Here is an 18,374-nt window from a genome sequence, read left to right on the forward strand (position 1 = left end):
GTTCTTATATTTAATTCCGATGCAATTTCTGTGTTTCATCGTCAATGGGATGGTCCAAGGGATACAGGAAACCTGCAGAGGTGCATCGGAATGTAAAACTGGTGACACAGGAAACGCTCAAATCATAGACAATAGGAAGACTCAGTCTTCCTGTACTTAAGTCGGCATTGTGTCTCTTATATTTAATTCCGATGCAATTTCTGTGATTCATCGTCAATGGGAAGGTCCACGGGATACAGTAAACCTGCAGAGGTGCATCGGAATGTAAATCTGGTGACACAGGAAACGCTCAAATCATAGACAGTAGGAAGAATCAGTCTTCCTATACTTAAGTCGGCATTGTGTCTCTTATATTTATTTCCGATGAAATTTCTGCGTTCCATCGTCACTGTGAAGGTCCAAGGGATACAGTAAAACAGTACAGGTGCATCGGAATGTAAAACTGGTGACACAGGAAACGCTCAAATTATAGACAGTAGGAAGACTCAGTCTTCCTGTACTTAAGTCGGCATTGTGTCTCTTATATTTAAATTCGATGCAATTTGTGTGTTTCATCGCCAATGGGAAGGTCCAAGGGATACAGTAAACCTGCAGAGGTGCATCGGAATGTAAAACTGGTGACACAGGAAACGCTCAAAACATTTACTGTAAGAAGACTGTTTTCTTGTACTTAAGTTGGCATTGTGTCTCTTATATTTAATTCCGATGCACATTCTGTGTTTCATTGTCACTGTGAAGGTGCAAGGGATACAGAAAACCTGTAGAGGTGCATCGGAATGTAAAACTGGTGATACAGGAAACGCTCAAATTATAGACAGTAGGAAGACTCAGTCCTCCTGTACTTAAGTCGGCATTGTGTCTCTTATATTTAATTCCGATGCAATTTCTGTGTTTCATCGTCAATGGGAAGGTCCAAGGGATACAGTAAACCTGCAGAGGTGCATCGGAGTGTAAAACTGGTGACACAGGAAACGCTCAAAACATAGACAGTAGGAAGACTTAGTCTTCCTGTACTTAAGTCGGCATTGTGTCACTTAAATTTAATTCCGATGCAATTTCTGTGTTTCATCGTCAATGGGAAGGTCCAAGGGATACAGTAAACCTGCAGAGGTGCATCGGAATGTAAAACTAGTGACACAGGAAACGCTCAAAACATAGACAGTAGGAAGACTCAGTCTTCCTGCACTTAAGTCTGCATTCTGTCTCTTATATTTAATTCCGATGCAATTTCTGTGTTTCATCGTCAATGGGAAGGTCCAAGGGATACAGTAAACCTGCAGAGGTGCATCGGAATGTAAAACTGGTGACACACGAAACGCTCAAAACATTGACAGTAGGAAGACTCAGTCTTCCCGTACTTAAGTCGGCATTGTGTCTCTTATATTTAAATTCGATGCAATTTGTGTGTTTCATCGCCAATGGGAAGGTCCAAGGGATACAGTAAACCTGCAGAGGTGCATCGGAATGTAAAACTGGTGACACAGGAAACGCTCAAAACATTGACTGTAAGAAGACTGTTTTCTTGTACTTAAGTCGGCATTGTGACTCTTATATTTAATTCCGATTCAATTTCTGTGTTTCATCGTCAATGGGAAGGTCCAAGTGATACAGTAAACCTGCAGAGGTGCATCGGAATGTAAAACTGGTGACACAGGAAACGCTCAAATCATAGACAGTAGGAAGACTCAGTCTTGCTGTACTTAAGTCGGCATTGTGTCTCTTATATTTATTTCCAATGAAATTTCTGTGTATCATCGTCAATGGGAAGGTCCAAAGGATATAGTAAACCTGCAGAGGTGCATCGGAAAGTAAAACTGATGACACAGGAAACGCTCAAAACATTGACAGTAGGAAGACTTAGTCTTCCTGTACTTAAGTCGGCATTGTGTCTCTTATATTTAATTCCGATGCAATTTCTGTGTTTCATCGTCACTGTGAAGGTCCAAGGGATACAGTAAAACTGTACAGGTGCATCGGAATGTAAAACTGGTGACACAGGAAACGCTGAAATTATAGACTGTAGGAAGACTCAGTCTTCCTGTACTTGAGTCGGAATTGTGTCTCTTATATTTAATTCCAATGCAATTTCAGTGTTTCATCGTCAATGGGAAGGTCCAAGGGATACAGTAAACCAGCAGAGGTGCATCGGAATGTAAAACTAGTGACACAGGAAACGCTCAAACATAGACAGTAGGAAGACTCAGTCTTCCTGTACTTAAGTCGGCATTGTGTCTCTTATATTTAATTCCGATGCAATATCTGTGTTTCATCGTCAATGGGAAGATCCAAGGGATACAGTAAACCTGCAGAGGTGCATCGGAATGTATAACTGGTGACACAGGAAACGCTCAAAGCATAGACAGTAGGAACACTCAGTCTTCCTGTACTTAAGTCGGCATTCTGTCTCTTATATTTATTTCCGATGAAATTTCTGTGTTTCATCGTGAATGGGAAGGTCCAAGGGATATAGTAAACCTGCAGAGGTGCATCGGAAAGTAAAACTGAAGACACAGGAAACGCTCAAGACATAGACAGTAGGAAGACTTAGTCTTCCTGTACTTAAGTCGGCATTGTGTCTCTTATATTTAATTCCGATGCAATTTCTGTGTTTCATCGTCACTGTGAAGGTCCATGGGATACAGGAAACCTGTAGAGGTGCATCGATATGTAAAACTGGTGATACAGGAAACGCTCAAATTATAGACAGTAGGAAGACTCAGTCTTCCTGTACTTAAGTCGGAATTGTGTCTCTTATATTTAATTCCGATGCAATTTCTGTGTTTCATCGTCAATGGGAAGGTCCAAGGGATACACTAAACCTGCAGAGCTGCATCGGAGTGTAAAACTGGTGACACAGGAAACGCTCAAAACATAGCCAGTAGGAAGACTTAGTCTTCCTGTACTTAAGTCGGCATTGTGTCACTTAAATTTAATTCCGATACAATTTCTGTGTTTCATCGTCAATGGGAAGGTCCAATGGATACAGAAAACCTGCAGAGGTGCATCAGAATGTAAAACTGATGACGCAGGAAACGCACAATACATAGACAGTAGGAAGTCTCAGTCTTCCTGTACTTAAGTCGGCATTGTGTCTCTTATATTTAATTCCGATGCGATTTCTGTGTTTCATCGACAATGCGAGGGTCCAAGGGATACAGTAAACCGGCAGAGGTACATCAGCATGTAAAACTGGTGACACAGGAAACGCTCAAACATTGACCGTACGAAGATTGTTTTCTTGTACTTAAGTCGGCATTGTGTCTCTTATATTTAATTTCAATGCCATTTCTGTGTTTCATCGTCAATGCAAAGGTCCAAGGGATACAGGAAACCTGCAGAGGTGCATCGGAATGTAAAACTGGTGACACAGGAAACGCTCAAACATAGAGGGTAGGAAGACTCAGTCTTCCTGTACTTAAGTCGGCATTGTGTCTCTTAAATTTAACTCCGATGCAATTTCTGTGTTTCATCGTCAATGGGAAGGTCCAAGGGATACAGTAAACCTGCAGAGGTGCATCGGAATGTAAAACTGGAGACACAGGAAACGCTCAAATCATAGACAGTAGGAAGACTTAGTCTTCCTGTACTTAAGTCGGCATTGTGTCTCTTATATTTAATTCCGATGCAATATCTGTGTTTCATCGTCATGGTGAAGGTCCAAGGAATACAGTAAACCTGTACAGGTGCATCGGAATGTAAAACTAGTGACACAGGAAACGCTCAAATTATAGACAGTAGGAAGACTCAGACTTCCTGTACTTAAGTCGGCATTGTGTCTCTTATATTTAATTCCGATGCAATTTCTGTGTTTCATCGTCAATGGGAAGGTCCATGGGATACAGTAAACCTGCAAAGGTGCATCAGAATGTAAAACTAGTGACACAGGAAACGCTCAAAACATTGACACTAGGAAGACTCAGTCTTCCTGTACTTAAGTCGGAATTGTGTCTCTTATATTTAATTCCGATGCAATTTCTGTGTTTCATCGTCAATGGGAAGGTCCAAGGGATACAGTAAACCTGCAGAGGTGCATCGGAATGTAAAACTAGTGACACAGGAAACGCTCAAACATAGACAGTAGGAAGACTCAGTCTTCCTGTACTTAGGTCGGCATTGTGTGTCTTATATTTAATTCCGATGCAATTTCTGTGTTTCATCGTCAATGGGAAGGTCCAAGGGATACAGTAAACCTGCAGAGGTGCATCGGAATGTGAATCTGGTGACACAGGAAACGCTCAAAACATAGACAGTAGGAAGACTCAGTCTTCCTGTACTTAAGTAGGCATTGTGTCTCTTATATTTATTTCCGATGAAATTTCTGTGTTTCATCGTGAATGGGAAGGTCCAAGGGATACAGTAAACCTGCAGAGGTGCATCGGAAAGTAAAACTGATGACACAGGAAACGCTCAAAACATAGACAGTAGGAAGACTTAGTCTTCCTGTACTTAAGTCGGCATTGCGTCTCTTATATTTAATTCCGATGCAATTTCTGTTTTTCATCGTCAATGGGAAGGACCAATGGATACAGTAAACCCTGCAGAGGTGAATCGGAATGTAAAACTGGTGACACAGGAAACGCTAAAAACATTGACAGTAGGAAGACTCAGTCTTCCTGTACTTAAGTCGGCATTGTGTCTCTTATATTTAAATTCGATGCAATTTGTGTGTTTCATCGCCAATGGGAATGTCCAAGGGATACAGTAAACCTGCAGAGGTGCATCGGAATGTAAAATTGGTGACACAGGAAACGCTCAAAACATTGACTGTAAGAAGACTGTTTTCTTGTACTTAAGTCGGCATTGTGTCTCTTATATTTAATTCCGATGCAATTTCTGTATTTCATCGTCAATGGGAAGGTCCAAGGGATACAGTAAAACTGTACAGGTGCATCGGAATGTAAAACTAGTGACACAGGAAACGCTCAAAACATAGACAGTAGGAAGACTCAGTCTTCCTGCACTTGAGTCGGCATTGTGTCTCTTATATTTATTTCCGATGAAATTTCTGTGTTTCATCGTGAATGGGAAGGTCCAAGGGATAGAGTAAACCTGCTGAGGTGCATCGGAAAGTAAAACTGATGACACAGGAAACGCTCAAAACATAAAAAGTAGGAAGACTTAGTCTTCCTGTACTTAAGTCGCCATTGCGTCTCTTATATTTAATTCCGATGCAATTTCTGTTTTTCATCGTCAATGGGAAAGTCCAATGGATACAGTAAACCCTGCAGAGGTGAATCGGTATGTAAAACTGGTGACACAGGAAACGCTCAAAACATTGACAGAAGGAAGACTCAGTCTTCCTGTACTTAAGTCGGCATTGTGTCTCTTATATTTAAATTCGATGCAATTTGTGTGTTTCATCGCCAATGGGAAGGTCCAAGGTATACAGTAAACCTGCAGAGGTGCATCGGAATGTAAAATTGGTGACAAAGGAAACGCTCAAACATTGACTGTAAGAAGACTGTTTTCTTGTACTTAAGTCGGCATTGTGTCTCTTATATTTAATTCCGATGCAATTTCTGTGTTTCATCGAAAATGGGAAGGTCCAAGGGATACAGTAAACCTGCAAAGGTGCATCAGAATGTAAAACTAGTGACACAGGAAACGCTCAAAACATTGACACTAGGAAGACTCAGTCTTCCTGTACTTAAGTCGGAATTGTGTCTCTTATATTTAATTCCGATGCAATTTCTGTGTTTCATCGTCAATGGGAAGGTCCAAGGGATACAGTAAACCTGCAGAGGTGCATCGGAATGTAAAACTAGTGACACAGGAAACGCTCAAACGTAGACAGTAGGAAGACTCAGTCTTCCTGTACTTAAGTCGGCATTGTGTCTGTTATATTTAATTCCGATGCAATTTCTGTGTTTCATCGTCAATGGGAAGGTCCAAGGGATACAGTAAACCTGCAGAGGTGCATCGGAATGTATAACTGGTGACACAGGAAACGCTCAAAACATAGACAGTAGGAAGACTCAGTCTTCCTGTACTTAAGTAGGCATTGTGTCTCTTATATTTATTTCCGATGAAATTTCTGTGTTTCATCGTGAATGGGAAGGTCCAAGGGATACAGTAAACCTGCAGAGGTGCATCGGAAAGTAAAACTGATGACACAGGAAACGCTCAAAACATAGACAGTAGGAAGACTTAGTCTTCCTGTACTTAAGTCGGCATTGCGTCTCTTATATTTAATTCCGATGCAATTTCTGTTTTTCATCGTCAATGGGAAGGACCAATGGATACAGTAAACCCTGCAGAGGTGAATCGGAATGTAAAACTGGTAACACAGGAAACGCTAAAAACATTGACAGTAGGAAGACTCAGTCTTCCTGTACTTAAGTCGGCATTGTGTCTCTTATATTTAAATTCGATGCAATTTGTGTGTTTCATCGCCAATGGGAATGTCCAAGGGATACAGTAAACCTGCAGAGGTGCATCGGAATGTAAAATTGGTGACACAGGAAACGCTCAAAACATTGACTGTAAGAAGACTGTTTTCTTGTACTTAAGTCGGCATTGTGTCTCTTATATTTAATTCCGATGCAATTTCTGTATTTCATCGTCAATGGGAAGGTCCAAGGGATACAGTAAAACTGTACAGGTGCATCGGAATGTAAAACTAGTGACACAGGAAACGCTCAAAACATAGACAGTAGGAAGACTCAGTCTTCCTGTACTTGAGTCGGCATTGTGTCTCTTATATTTATTTCCGATGAAATTTCTGTGTTTCATCGTGAATGGGAAGGTCCAAGGGATAGAGTAAACCTGCTGAGGTGCATCGGAAAGTAAAACTGATGACACAGGAAACGCTCAAAACATAAAAAGTAGGAAGACTTAGTCTTCCTGTACTTAAGTCGGCATTGCGTCTCTTATATTTAATTCCGATGCAATTTCTGTTTTTCATCGTCAATGGGAAGGTCCAATGGATACAGTAAACCCTGCAGAGGTGAATCGGTATGTAAAACTGGTGACACAGGAAACGCTCAAAACATTGACAGTAGGAAGACTCAGTCTTCCTGTACTTAAGTCGGCATTGTGTCTCTTATATTTAAATTCGATGCAATTTGTGTGTTTCATCGCCAATGGGAAGGTCCAAGGTATACAGTAAACCTGCAGAGGTGCATCGGAATGTAAAATTGGTGACACAGGAAACGCTCAAACATTGACTGTAAGAAGACTGTTTCCTTGTACTTAAGTCGGCATTGTGTCTCTTATATTTAATTCCGATGCAATTTCTGTGTTTCATCGTCAATGGGAAGGTCCAAGGGATACAGTAAACCTGCAGAGGTGCATCGGAATGTAAAACTGGTGACACAGGAAACGCTCAAATCATAGACATTAGGAAGACTCAGTCTTGCTGTACTTAAGTCGGCATTGTGTCTCTTATATTTATTTCCGATGAAATTTCTGTGTTTCATCGTCAATGGGAAGGTCCAATGGATATAGTAAACCAGCAGAGGTTCATCGGAAAGTAAAACTGATGACACAGGAAACGCTCAAAACATAGACAGTAGGAAGACTTAGTCTTCCTGTACTTAAGTCGGCATTGTGTCTCTTATATTTAATTCCGATGCAGTTTCTGTGTTTCATCGTCACTGTGAAGGTCCAAGGGATACAGTAAAACTGTACAGGTGCATCGGAATGTAAAACTGGTGACACAGGAAACGCTCAAGTTATAGACAGTAGGAAGACTCAGTCTTCCTGTACTTAGGTCGGCATTGTGTGTCTTATATTTAATTCCGATGCAATTTCTGTGTTTCATCGTCAATGGGAAGGTCCAAGGGATACAGTAAACCTGCAGAGGTGCATCGGAATGTGAATCTGGTGACACAGGAAACGCTCAAAACATAGACAGTAGGAAGACTCAGTCTTCCTGTACTTAAGTCGGCATTGTGCCTCTTATATTTATTTCCGATGAAATTTCTGTGTTTCATCGTCACGGTGAAGGTCCAAGGAATACAGTAAACCTGTACAGGTGCATCGGAATGTAAAACTAGTGACACAGGAAACGCTCAAATTATAGACAGTAGGAAGACTCAGACTTCCTGTACTTAAGTCGGCATTGTGTCTCTTATATTTAATTCCGATGCAATTTCTGTGTTTCATCGTCAATGGGAAGGTCCATGGGATACAGTAAACCTGCAAAGGTGCATCAGAATGTAAATCTAGTGACACAGGAAACGCTCAAAACATTGACACTAGGAAGACTCAGTCTTCCTGTACTTAAGTCGGAATTGTGTCTCTTATATTTAATTCCGATGCAATTTCTGTGTTTCATCGTCAATGGGAAGGTCCAAGGGATACAGTAAACCTGCAGAGGTGCATCGGAATGTAAAACTAGTGACACAGGAAACGCTCAAACATAGACAGTAGGAAGACTCAGTCTTCCTGTACTTAAGTCGGCATTGTGTCTCTTATATTTAATTCCGATGCAATTTATGTGTTTCATCGTCAATGGGAAGGTCCAAGGGATACAGTAAACCTGCAGAGGTGCATCGGAATGTATAACTGGTGACACAGGAAACGCTCAAAACATAGACAGTAGGAAGACTCAGTCTTCCTGTACTTAAGTAGGCATTGTGTCTCTTATATTTATTTCCGATGAAATTTCTGTGTTTCATCGTGAATGGGAAGGTCCAAGGGATACAGTAAACCTGCAGAGGTGCATCGGAAAGTAAAACTGATGACACAGGAAACGCTCAAAGCATAGACAGTAGGAAGACTTAGTCTTCCTGTACTTAAGTCGGCATTGCGTCTCTTATATTTAATTCCGATGCAATTTCTGTTTTTCATCGTCAATGGGAAGGACCAATGGATACAGTAAACCCTGCAGAGGTGAATCGGAATGTAAAACTGGTGACACAGGAAACGCCCAAAACATAGACAGTAGGAAGACTCAGTCTTCCTGTACTTGAGTCGGCATTGTGTCTCTTATATTTATTTCCGATGAAATTTCTGTGTTTCATCGTGAATGGGAAGGTCCAAGGGATAGAGTAAACCTGCTGAGGTGCTTCGGAAAGTAAAACTGATGACACAGGAAACGCTCAATACATAAAAAGTAGGAAGACTTAGTCTTCCTGTACTTAAGTCGGCATTGCGTCTCTTATATTTAATTCCGATGCAATTTCTGTTTTTCATCGTCAATGGGAAGGTCCAATGGATACAGTAAAACTGTACAGGTGCATCGGAATGTAAAACTAGTGACACAGGAAACGCCCAAAACATAGACAGTAGGAAGAGTCAGTCTTCCTGTACTTGAGTCGGCATTGTGTCTCTTATATTTATTTCCGATGAAATTTCTGTGTTTCATCGTGAATGGGAAGGTCCAAGGGATAGAGTAAACCTGCTGAGGTGCATCGGAAAGTAAAACTGATGACACAGGAAACGCTCAAAACATAAAAAGTAGGAAGACTTAGTCTTCCTTTACTTAAGTCGGCATTGCGTCTCTTATATTTAATTCCGATGCAATTTCTGTTTTTCATCGTCAATGGGAAGGTCCAATGGATACAGTAAACCCTGCAGAGGTGAATCGGTATGTAAAACTGGTGACACAGGAAACGCTCAAAACATTGACAGTAGGAAGACTCAGTCTTCCTGTACTTAAGTCGGCATTGTGTCTCTTATATTTAAATTCGATGCAATTTGTGTGTTTCATCGCCAATGGGAAGGTCCAAGGTATACAGTAAACCTGCAGAGGTGCATCGGAATGTAAAATTGGTGACACAGGAAACGCTCAAACATTGACTGTAAGAAGACTGTTTTCTTGTACTTAAGTCGGCATTGTGTCTCTTATATTTAATTCCGATGCAATTTCTGTGTTTCATCGTCAATGGGAAGGTCCAAGGGATACAGTAAACCTGCAGAGGTGCATCGGAATGTAAAACTGGTGACACAGGAAACGCTCAAATCATAGACATTAGGAAGACTCAGTCTTGCTGTACTTAAGTCGGCATTGTGTCTCTTATATTTAATTCCGATGCAGTTTCTGTGTTTCATCGTCACTGTGAAGGTCCAAGGGATACAGTAAAACTGTACAGGTGCATCGGAATGTAAAACTGGTGACACAGGAAACGCTCAAGTTATAGACAGTAGGAAGACTCAGTCTCCCTGTACTTTAGTCGGAATTGTGTCTCTTATATTTAATTCCGATGCAATTTCTGTGTTTCATCGTCAATGGGAAGGTCCAAGGGATACAGTAAACCTGCAGAGGTGCATCGGAATGTGAATCTGGTGACACAGGAAACGCTCAAAACATAGACAGTAGGAAGACTCAGTCTTCCTGTACTTAAGTCGGCATTGTGCCTCTTATATTTATTTCCGATGAAATTTCTGTGTTTCATCGTCACGGTGAAGGTCCAAGGAATACAGTAAACCTGTACAGGTGCATCGGAATGTAAAACTAGTGACACAGGAAACGCTCAAATTATAGACAGTAGGAAGACTCAGACTTCCTGTACTTAAGTCGGCATTGTGTCTCTTATATTTAATTCCGATGCAATTTCTGTGTTTCATCGTCAATGGGAAGGTCCATGGGATACAGTAAACCTGCAAAGGTGCATCAGAATGTAAAACTAGTGACACAGGAAACGCTCAAAACATTGACACTAGGAAGACTCAGTCTTCCTGTACTTAAGTCGGAATTGTGTCTCTTATATTTAATTCCGATGCAATTTCTGTGTTTCATCGTCAATGGGAAGGTCCAAGGGATACAGTAAACCTGCAGAGGTGCATCGGAATGTAAAACTAGTGACACAGGAAACGCTCAAACATAGACAGTAGGAAGACTCAGTCTTCCTGTACTTAAGTCGGCATTGTGTCTCTTATATTTAATTCCGATGCAATTTCTGTGTTTCATCGTCAATGGGAAGGTCCAAGGGATACAGTAAACCTGCAGAGGTGCATCGGAATGTATAACTGGTGACACAGGAAACGCTCAAAACATAGACAGTAGGAAGACTCAGTCTTCCTGTACTTAAGTAGGCATTGTGTCTCTTATATTTATTTCCGATGAAATTTCTGTGTTTCATCGTGAATTGGAAGGTCCAAGGGATACAGTAAACCTGCAGAGGTGCATCGGAAAGTAAAACTGATGACACAGGAAACGCTCAAAACATAGACAGTAGGAAGACTTAGTCTTCCTGTACTTAAGTCGGCATTGCGTCTCTTATATTTAATTCCGATGCAATTTCTGTTTTTCATCGTCAATGGGAAGGACCAATGGATACAGTAAACCCTGCAGAGGTGAATCGGAATGTAAAACTGGTGACACAGGAAACGCTAAAAACATTGACAGTAGGAAGACTCAGTCTTCCTGTACTTAAGTCGGCATTGTGTCTCTTATATTTAAATTCGATGCAATTTGTGTGTTTCATCGCCAATGGGAATGTCCAAGGGATACAGTAAACCTGCAGAGGTGCATCGGAATGTAAAGCTGATGACACAGGAAACGCTCAAAACATAGACAGTAGGAAGACTCAGTCTTCCCGTACTTAAGTCGGCATTGTGTCTCTTATATTTAATTCCGATACGATTTCTCTGTTTCATCGACAATGGGAAGGGGCAAGGGATACAGAAAAACCGGCATAGGTGCATCGGAATGTAAAACTGGCGACACAGGAAACGCTCAAAACATAGACCGTCAGAAGACTCACTTTTCTTGTACTTAAGTCGGCGTAGTGTCTCTTATATTTAAATTCCGATTCAATTTCTGTGTTTCATCGTGAATGGGAAGGTGCAAGGGATACAGAAAACCTGCAGAGGTGCATCGGAATGTAAAACTGGTGACACAGGAAACGCTCAAACATAGACAGTGGGAAGACTCAGTCTTCCTGTACTTAAGTCGGCATTGCGTCTCTTAAATTTAACTCCGATGCAATTTCTGTGTTTCATCGTCAATGGGAAGGTCCAAGGGATACAGTAAACCTGCAGAGGTGCATCAGAATGTAAAACTGGTGACACAGGAAACGCTCAAAACATAGACAGTAGGAAGACTCAGTCTTCCTGTACTTAAGTCGGCAATGTGTCTCTTATATTTAATTCTGATGCAATTTCTGTGTTTCATCGTCAATGGGAAGGTCCAAGGGATACAGTAAACCTGCAGAGGTGCATCGGAATGTAAAACTAGTGACACAGGAAACGCTCAAAACATAGACAGTAGGAAGACTCAGTCTTCCTGTACTTAAGTCGGCATTGTGTCTCTTATATTTAAATTCGATGCAATTTGTGTGTTTCATCGCCAATGGGAAGGTCCAAGGTATACAGTAAACCTGCAGAGGTGCATCGGAATGTAAAATTGGTGACACAGGAAACGCTCAAACATTGACTGTAAGAAGACTGTTTTCTTGTACTTAAGTCGGCATTGTGTCTCTTATATTTAATTCCGATGCAATTTCTGTGTTTCATCGTCAATGGGAAGGTCCAAGGGATACAGTAAACCTGCAGAGGTGCATCGGAATGTAAAACTGGTGACACAGGAAACGCTCAAATCATAGACATTAGGAAGACTCAGTCTTGCTGTACTTAAGTCGGCATTGTGTCTCTTATATTTATTTCCGATGAAATTTCTGTGTTTCATCGTCAATGGGAAGGTCCAAAGGATATAGTAAACCAGCAGAGGTTCATCGGAAAATAAAACTGATGACACAGGAAACGCTCAAAACATAGACAGTAGGAAGACTTAGTCTTCCTGTACTTAAGTCGGCATTGTGTCTCTTATATTTAATTCCGATGCAGTTTCTGTGTTTCATCGTCACTGTGAAGGTCCAAGGGATACAGTAAAACTGTACAGGTGCATCGGAATGTAAAACTGGTGACACAGGAAACGCTCAAGTTATAGACAGTAGGAAGACTCAGTCTTCCTGTACTTAAGTCGGAATTGTGTCTCTTATATTTAATTCCGATGCAATTTCTCTGTTTCATCGTCAATGGGAAGGTCCAAGGGATACAGTAAACCTGCAGAGGTGCATCGGAATGTGAAACTGGTGACACAGGAAACGCTCAAACATAGACAGTGGGAAGACTCAGTCTTCCTGTACTTAAGTCGGCATTGCGTCTCTTAAATTTAACTCCGATGCAATTTCTGTGTTTCATCGTCAATGGGAAGGTCCAAGGGATACAGTAAACCTGCAGAGGTGCATCAGAATGTAAAACTGGTGACACAGGAAACGCTCAAAACATAGACAGTAGGAAGACTCAGTCTTCCTGTACTTAAGTCGGCAATGTGTCTCTTATATTTAATTCTGATGCAATTTCTGTGTTTCATCGTCAATGGGAATGTCCAAGGGATACAGTACACCTGCAGAGGTGCATCGGAATGTAAAACTAGTGACACAGGAAACTCTCAAAACATAGACAGTAGGAAGACTCAGTCTTCCTGTACTTAAGTCGGCATTCTGTCTCTTATATTTAATTCCGATGCAATTTCTGTGTTTCATCGTCAATGGGATGGTCCAAGGGATACAGTAAACCTGCAGAGGTGCATCGGAATGTTAAACTGGTGACACAGGAAACGCTCAAATCATAGACAGTCGGAAGACTCAGTCTTGCTGTACTTAAGTCGGCATTGTGTCTCTTGTATTTATTTCCGATGAAATTTCTGTGTTTCATCGTCAATTGGAAGGTCCAAGGGATATAGTAAACCTGCAGAGGTGCATCGGAAAGTAAAACTGATTATACAGGAAACGCTCAAAACATAGACAGTAGGAAGACTTAGACTTCCTGTACTTAAGTCGGCATTGTGTCACTTATATTTAATTCCGATGCAATTTCTGTGTTTCAACGTCACTGTGAAGGTCCAAGGGATACAGTAAACCTGTACAGGTGCATCGGAATGTAAAACTGGTGAGACAGGAAACGCTCAAATTATAGCCAGTAGGAAGACTCATTCTTCCTGTACTTAAGTCGGCATTGTGTCTCTTATATTTAATTCCGATGCAATTTCTGTGTTTCATCGTCAATGGGAAGATCCATGGGATACAGTATACCAGCAAAGGTGCATCAGAATGTAAAACTAGTGACACAGGAAACGCGCAAAACATTGACAGTAGGAAGACTCAGTCTTCCTGTACTTAAGTCGGCATTGTGTCTCTTATATTTAAATTCGATGCAATTTGTGTGTTTCATCGATAATGGGAAGGTCCAAGGGATACAGTATACCTGCAGAGGTGCATCGGAATGTAAAACTGGTGACACAGGAAACGCTCAACACATTGACTGTAAGAAGACTTTTTTCTTGTACTTAAGTCGGCATTGCGTCTCTTATATTTATTTCCAATGAAATGTCTGTGTTTCATCGTCAATGGGAAGGTCCAAGGGATATAGTAAACCTGCAGAGGTGCATCGGAAAGTAAAACTGATGACACAGGAAACGCTAAAAACATAGACAGTAGGAAGACTTAGTCTTCCTGTACTTAAGTCGGCATTGTGTCACTTATATTTAATTCCGATGCAATTTCTGTGTTTCATCGTCACTGTGAAGGACCAAGGGATACAGTAAACCTGTACAGGTGCATCGGAATGTAAAACTGGTGACACAGGAAACGCTCAAATTATAGCCAGTAGGAAGACTCATTCTTCCTGTACTTAAGTCGGCATTGTGTCTCTTATATTTAATTCCGATGCAATTTCTGTGTTTCATCGTCAATGGGAAGATCCATGGGATACAGTAAACCAGCAAAGGTGCATCAGAATGTAAAACTAGTGACACAGGAAACGCGCAAAACATTGACATTAGGCAGACTCAGTCTTCCTGTACTTAAGTCGGCATTGTGTCTCTTATATTTAAATTCGATGCAATTTGTGTGTTTCATCGATAATGGGAAGGTCCAAGGGATACAGTATATCTGCAGAGGTGCATCGGAATGTAAAACTGGTGACACAGGAAACGCTCAACACATTGACTGTAAGAAGACTGTTTTCTTGTACTTAAGTCGGCATTGCGTCTCTTATATTTAATTCCGATGCAATTTCTGTGTTTCATCGTCACTGTGAAGGTCCAAGGGATACAGAAAACCTGTAGAGGTGCATCTGAATGTAAAACTGGTGATACAGGAAACGCTCAAATTATAGACAGTAGGAAGACTCAGTCTTCCTGTACTTAAGTCGGCATTGTGTCTCTTATATTTAATTCCGATGCAATTTCTGTGTTTCATCGTCAATGGGAAGGTCCAAGGGATACAGTTAACCTGCAGAGGTGCATCGAAATGTAAAACTAGTGACACAGGAAACGTTAAAAACATAGACAGTAGGAAGACTCAGTCTTCCTGTACTTAAGTCGGCATTGTGTCTCTTATATTTAATTCCGATGCAATTTCTGTGTTTCATCGTCACTGTGAAGGTCCAAGGGATACAGTAAAACTGTACAGGTGCATCGGAATGTAAAACTGGTGACACAGGAAACGCTCAAATTATAGACAGTAGGAAGACTCAGTCTTCCTGTACTTAAGTCGGAATTGTGTCTCTTATATTTAATTCCGATGCAATTTCTGTGTTTCATCGTCAATGGGAAGTTCCCAGGGATACAGTAAACCTGCAGAGGTGCATCGGAATGTAAAACTAGTGACACAGGAGACGCTCAAACGTAGACAGTAGGAAGACTCAGTCTTACTGTACTTGAGTCGGCATTGTGTATCTTATATTTATTTCCAATGAAATGTCTGTGTTTCATCGTCAATGGGAAGGTCCAAGGGATATAGTAAACCTGCAGAGGTGCATCGGAAAGTAAAACTGATGATACAGGAAACGCTCAAAACATAGACAGTAGGAAGACTTAGTCTTCCTGTACTTAAGTCGGCATTGTGTCTCTTATATTTAATTCCGATGAAATTTCTGTGTTTCATCGTCACTGTGAAGGTCCAAGGGATACAGTAAACCTGTACAGGTGCATCGGAATGTAAAACTGGTGACACAGGAAACGCTCAAAACATAGACAGTAGGAAGACTCATTCTTCCTGTACTTACGTCGGCATTGTGTCTCTGATATTTAATTCCGATGCAATTTCTGTGTTTCATCGTCAATGGGAAGATCCATGGGATACAGTAAACCTGCAAAGGTGCATCAGAATGTAAAACTAGTGACACAGGAAACGCTCAAAACATTGACAGTAGGAAGACTCAGTCTCCCTGTACTTAAGTCGGCATTGTGTCTCTTATATTTAAATTCGATGCAATTTGTGTGTTTCATCGATAATGGGAAGGTTCAAGGGATACAGTATACCTGCAGAGGTGCATCGGAATGTAAAACTGGTGACACAGGAAACGCTCAACACATTGACTGTAAGAAGACTGTTTTCTTGTACTTAAGTCGGCATTGCGTCTCTTATATTTAATTCCGATGCAATTTCTGTGTTTCATCGTCACTGTGAAGGTCCAAGGGATACAGTAAAACTGTACAGGTGCATCGGAATGTAAAACTGGTGACACAGGAAACGCTCAAATTATAGACAGTAGGAAGACTCAGTCTTCCTGTACTTAAGTCGGAATTGTGTCTCTTATATTTAATTCCGATGCAATTTCTGTGTTTCATCGTCAATGGGAAGGTCCAAGGGATACAGTAAACCTGCAGAGGTGCATCGGAATGTAAAACTAGTGACACAGGAAACGCTCAAACATAGACAGTAGGAAGACTCAGTCTTCCTGTACTTAAGTCGGCATTGTGTCTCTTATATTTAATTCCGATGCAATTTCTGTGTTTCATCGTCAATGGGAAGGTCCAAGGGATACAGTAAACCTGCAGAGGTGCATCGAAATGTAAAACTAGTGACACAGGAAACGTTAAAAACATAGACAGTAGGAAGACTCAGTCTTCCTGTACTTAATTCGGCATTGTGGTTCTTATATTTAAATCCGATGCAATTTGTGTGTTTCATCGCCAATGGGTAGGTCCAAGGGATACAGTAAACCTGCAGATGTGCATCGGAATGTAAAACTGGTGACACAGGAAACGCTCAAAACATTGACTGTAAGAAGACTGTTTTCTTGTACTTAAGTCGGCATAGTGTCTCTTATATTTAATTCCGATGCAATTTCTGTGTTTCATCGTCACTGTGAAGATCCAAGGGATACAGTAAAACTGTACAGGTGCGTCGGAATGTAAAACTGGTGACACAGGAAACGCTCAAATTATAGACAGTAGGAAGACTCAGTCTTCCTGTACTTAAGTCGGCATGGTGTCTCTTATATTTAATTCCGATGCAATTTCTGTGTTTCATCGTCAATGGGAAGGTCCAAGGGATACAGTAAACCTGCAGAGGTGCATCGGAGTGTAAAACTGGTGACACAGGAAACGCTCAAAACATAGCCAGTAGGAAGACTTAGTCTTACTGTACTTAAGTCGCCATTGTGTCACTTAAATTTAATTCCGATGCAATTTCTGTTTTTCATCGTCAATGGGAAGGTCCAAGGGATACAGTAAACCTGCAGAGGTGCATCGCAATGTAAAACTGATGACACAGGAAACGCTCAAAACATTGACTGTCGGAAGACTCTGTCTTTCTGTACTTAAGTCGGCATTGTGTTTCTTATATTTAATTCCAATGCAATTTCTGTGTATCATCGTTAATGGGAAGGTCCAAGGGATACAGTAAACTTGCAGAGGTGCATCAGAATGTAAAACTGTCGACACAGGAAACGCTCAAATTATAGACAGTAGGAAGACTCAGTCTTCCTGTTCTTAAGTCGGCATTGTGTCTCTTATATTTAATTCCGATGCAATTTCTGTGTTTCATCGTCAATGGGATGGTCCAAGGGATACAGGAAACCTGCAAAGGTGCATCGGAATGTAAAACTGGTGACACAGGAAACGCTCAAATCATAGACAGTAGGAAGACTCAGTCTTCCTGTACTTAAGTCGGCATTGTGTCTCTTATATTTAATTCCGATGCAATATCTGTGATTCATCGTCAATGAGAAGGTCCACGGGATACAGTAAACCTGCAGAGGTGCATCGGAATGTAAATCTGGTGACACAGGAAACGCTCAAATCATAGACAGTAGGAAGAATCAGTCTTCTTATACTTAAGTCGGCATTGTGTCTCTTATATTTATTTCCAATGAAATTTCTGCGTTTCATCGTGAATGGGAAGGTCCAAGGGATATAGTAAACCTGCAGAGGTGCATCGGAAAGTAAAACTGAAGACACAGGAAACACTCAAAACATAGACAGTAGGAAGACTTAGTCTTCCTGTACTTAAGTCGGCATAGTGTCTCTTATATTTAATTCCGATGCAATTTCAGTGTTTCATCGTCACTGTGAAGGTCCAAGGGATACAGTAAACCTGTAGAGGTGCATCGGGATGTAAAACTGGTGACACAGGAAACGCTCAAATTACAGACAGTAGTAAGACTCAGTCTTCCTGTACTTAAGTCGGCATTGTGTC

The sequence above is a fragment of the Schistocerca nitens genome, chromosome 3, assembly GCF_023898315.1.
Source record: "Schistocerca nitens isolate TAMUIC-IGC-003100 chromosome 3, iqSchNite1.1, whole genome shotgun sequence".
Classification (NCBI taxonomy): Eukaryota; Metazoa; Arthropoda; class Insecta; order Orthoptera; family Acrididae; genus Schistocerca; species Schistocerca nitens.